The following is a 4,982-nucleotide window of genomic DNA, read 5'->3' on the forward strand; positions in this document are numbered from 1 at the left end:
GTGTGTGTGTGTGTGTGTGTGTGTGTGTGTGTGTGTGTGTGTGTGTGCAAACTGCCAGTTCCTGGTAGCTCTCTGCCTTGGAACCAAAATAGAGTCCCCTGGCTTTTTACAATTTGGTCCTTACTTTAGAGATATAGGAAGATATGACTGTGCATGGGGAAGGACTTGGACGTCAGCCTGAGAGAAGGGCAGTGTATCTCATAGCACATGCATGCCTGGGACCGCTGTCTTGGCTGGCTGCCTGGAAATGTTTGTACCACCCATCTACCTCTCATTTCCTCAGGAGGAAACCTGAGCACAGAGAGTCTCCTTTTCCCCACTGGAAACATGTCAGCCTTGGAGTCCTGGAATTCTAGAATCAGAATGTTCCTTAAAATTTATAGAACATTTGATGAGGGTTTTTGTTTTCTTTCTTTCCTTCCTTCCTTCCTTCCTTTCTTTCTTTCTTTCTTTCTTTCTTTCTTTCTTTCTTTCTTTCTTTGTTTTTAAGCAGTTTTAAAATTTGGTTTAGTCTAGGAATCATCCTTGCTGAGAGTTTATTTACTGTGTAAAGCTTCATACCCCACTAATAATTCATACCTATAGTTGACTGCACAAAACAATCATCCCTCTTTGCTTTTCTGTTTGTTTGTTTCCATAGGCCAATACTTTTATAGCCCTTCTTGATGGATCCTCCATTCATATAGCTTGTGTGTATGATGTGCTATGGATGCCTGTACATTTATGTATCCATTTGTTCTCTCTCTCTCTCTCTCTCTCTCTCTCTCTCTGTCTCTCTCTGTCTCTGTCTCTCTCTCTCTCTCTCTCTCTCTCTCTCTCTCTCTCTCTCTCTCTCTCTCATTGCTGTGTACCTAGTTGTAACAGGTTGAGATGATAAATGAGCTTCAGGAAGGAAGAAGCGTGGATCCCCAAGTCATCAAATGGAGGAGAATAGAGGAGAGCCTGTCAGGCATGCATCCTGGTTCATGTGAAAATAAACTTATACTGTTTTAAGCCTGAAAGTTGGCAGTAATTGCTCTGAACAATAAGCTGTGTGAAAAAGTTTGAAGATATAGCCAGGCCTGGTGCAATAAATTCCTCAAGGCACCCGGGAGGCATGGGAGGGTTTTGTGCAGGGTAATCAGATAATCAAGACAGAATTTCAGAGTTAAATCACATTGGATTACACACGATGAATGAGAGGATGGAGACTTCAGGCCAGAGAGCAGGTCTAAATGGCTGTGGTAGTCAGGGTAAGCTATGATGAGGGCTCAGACTTCAGAAATTTCCTTACATGGTTACTCTTGCCGATTCCTTTAGTAAAGAGCAGAGGTTGGTCAGGGGAGAGGACTCAGAGGGTGAAGCACTTGCTGTCCAGGTGAGGATTTGAGTTCAGATCCCCAGGACTCAGCTGTGCATACCTGTAACCCTAGTACTAGCCAAAGTGGTGGGGCAGAGACAGAAGGATTGTTGGGGCTCCTGTCTTCCAGCTTTGATGAAAAACAGTGACCTCAGTTTCCATGAGATGCCCTTTGCCATGCAAATAAAGCAAATAATGATAGAGGACATCAGATGTCCTCTTTTGGCCTCTGTGTGCATGCTCTGTAGACATATGTATATGCATATATACACATACAACTCTTTCACATAAGAACAGACATTCCCTTACTCAATATTATTATGGGTCAATAAACTATGCCTGTCTGTATTTATGAAGGCAGTTTGGTTGGCACTGAGACATTCCCATTTATTTATGTCTTATCCATGACTACTTTCACTTTCCAGTGTCCTCAGATATTCATTGTCTTGGTTTTTTAACAGAGTACATGCTGGCCCTAATTAGGACAGCTGTATAATCCCTACCCTAAGTCAGGTAACACTGAGGAAGAATGGGAACAAAAGAATGTAAGGGCTAGAGGTTGGGGCAGAGTGTTGTTACACAGTGTTCTGTACCTGCCAGGACCCTTTGTGATCCTGAATGCATGGTAGTAGTGGTTAATTATCCAAGACTAGCATAGGACTGGGCCTACCATCATTTCATCATGCAGGAGGGAGAAGATCATAAGGACCAGGCCCTCTGTGAAGATATATGAAGGAAAAGATATTTAAGTAGCTGAAAGTTTTCGGGGAAAAGAAGGTCTTGACAGGCAAACTCAGGGGATAAGAGAGAGCAAAGGATGTGAGAATATCCAAAACTCAATGAAAGTATGTGTGAAATTGTCTAAGAATTAACAGAAGATAGAGCGAGCTTGTCAATTCCTACACTAAACAGTATGGATGGGCATTCATTGAACCATCATAGCAAGTTCACACTGAACCATCACAGCAAGTTCACACTGAACCATCACAGCAAGTTCACACTGAACCATCACAGCAAGTTCACACTGAACCATCATAGCAAGTTCACACAGATCTATCACAGTAAGTTCAAACAGATCCATCATAGCAAGTTCACACTGAACTATCCCAGCAAGTTCATACTGCACCATCACAACAAGTTTACACTAAAATATTAGCAAATTTACACTAACCCATCATAAGTTCATGCTGAATAATTATGGCAAGTTCATACTGGACCATTATAACGGGTTTACACTGAGCCATCATAACGAGTTCACAGATATTGGCTAACTGTTCAAGGACTGACTGGTTTATGCCAACTGAGTAGAAATCAGTTACACACCCATGTGGCAATGGAGCCATGTTAGAAGTGATTTCTTTTCTTCTCTATCCCTCTCACTGATAAGTTCATGCTGGAGTAGGAGATGTTTGCGAGGTTGATGAGACAAGAATGGGATAGTTATTGCTTCTCCAGTGAAAAGGCCTGAAGACCTAATGACTGGCAGGTGGCTCTGCATTTATTGCCTTTATTCTGCCAGGCAGTGGAGAGCAAAACAAACCAAACTCATAATTATCTTTTTTCAACCTGATGTCTTAAGTTACTCATGTGCAGATCTTAACATTGAGATGTGATGAGGTGGTGTAAAAAGCCTGCTGTGGTCTTAGGTCATGTGTATGTTCATATATGCAAAAAGGATACACAGTTATGTGCCCAGTCCTACATTTTAACTATGCACCTTAGAGTTTGTTCTTTATCAGTAAGTGAACTACCTAATTTTTTCTTCGGCCAGCAACTCTCAGCTCTGACGTGGTCCTGTCATCTTTATCCCTAGCTAGTCCCCACAACAGCTGGTCACAGTAATCCTATGATTTGCTTGACTCTGGAGCCACTAGTTCCTTCTCTCCAGCCCTAACCCCCATGTGATCGGCGGTCCCACATTCCAGTAACCTTCTAGAGGAATGTCCTCATCTTGGCAGACCCTCTGACCCCCCAAGACATCTCCACCAGATCCACTAATTTCCCTTGGCATGGTCGCTGCCATGCCGGCCCCATTTAATGACCACCCACTTTGAGGTTAGATATCACAATACCCAGTAACCTGGTAAAATCAATACTCTTTAAGCTTATAATTAGCCAGTCAGATTTATATATCAATAAATTCTCAATTCACAAGATGCCCATACAATAATTTCAAGGCCAATTGATAATAGTACAAGCTGCCCACCCAGAATAGACAAGTTATCCCAGTCATTCTATCCCTATATGAAATCATATCTACCTATGGCTATTCAAAGCCATGCTGGTTCAGGATCTTCTTTCCTGTCTGTCCTCCATTTTGATTCTTCTCCCTTCCTTTCTCGAGTTGCTCTTTCTACGTCCAATGCTTAGCTGCCTCCCTTTCCCCTGTCGAATCACAGGCCTTCTGACGCACTAATATTTTAATGTAATTGGACAGGAAAAATCCTGCCACAGATACTGACTTGGAACTGGGAATAGAGAGGAAGGCCAATCAAGAAGCTCCTTGAAAGCACTCTGTGTGACAAAGATTTAGAAATCAGAAGGGAAAAGCCCAGCCAGGGACTGAGTAATGGGCCAGTGTAGCGTGGAAGAAAGCTTTGGATAGGATGAGGCATCAGGTTTTTTTTTTTTTTTTTTTTTTTGCAATCTGTGACATCTTTATTATTGTTAGTCACAGGTGTGTGTTTATATTATTATTATTATTATTATTATTAATCACACAGATGCTGTTGAAGCTAGGCTACTGTTTTTGGCGCTAGTAGGTACAGTAAATAGAAAATAAAAGGATTTTTTGTTGTTTTGGTGTAAATACAGTTTTTTACTTTCTTTCTTGTATGTGTGTGGGTATGCCTGTGTATTCGGTAGGTATATGTGTTTACATAGTTGTGTATGTGTGTATATTTATGTACAGTTACACATGTGTGTGATGGTCAGAGGTAAATACTGGATGTCTTCCTCAATCACCCTCTACCTTATTTTCAGAGACCAAATCTCTCTTGAACCTTGAGTTCAGCAATTGGGTGTCCTGATATCAGGAAGCTTGCTTACCAGCGTAGTTTCATATTGGCTTTCTCTTGTTAGTTATGGAGCTTCTACACTAGAGTTAGATTTTAGACTTGGCCTGGTGTTCAGATGTGGGAAGAATTTGTAAGTGAATCTAGAAGGAGGAACAGGCCTTTAGCTATGCAGCAATACCAGCCTCTTAAGGTAGATGGAGGAAACCCAGGAAATGAGTGCAACTACATCTTTTAAATAGGATATGATAAATCAAAAGACTTCTTACAGGCCTCTGGCTTTGATTCAGAAGTAGGAACAGGAGCAGTGGTAGACTGAAAGAAAGGTTTTTCTGATTATTCTTATGAGAGAGAAGAACTTCCTTAAGGAAAGATTATTATCAGATGGGTTTGGCATTGAAGGCCTATACTCCCAGCATTCAGGAGGTATAGCCAGGAGGATCAGGAACTCAAGGTCATCCTCAACCAGGCAGTTGAGTTTGAGGTCACTTGAACTACAGATGCCCTATCTCAAAGAAATTAAAAATCCAGAAACATACACCCTCCTCCCTCCCCACACATACATACACGAGAGAGAGAGAGAGAGAGAGAGAGAGAGAGAGAGAGAGAGAGAGAGAGAGAGAGAGAGA

Source organism: Grammomys surdaster, unplaced genomic scaffold, assembly GCF_004785775.1.
Source record: "Grammomys surdaster isolate TR1022 unplaced genomic scaffold, NIH_TR_1.0 126298, whole genome shotgun sequence".
Lineage (NCBI taxonomy): Eukaryota > Metazoa > Chordata > Mammalia > Rodentia > Muridae > Grammomys > Grammomys surdaster.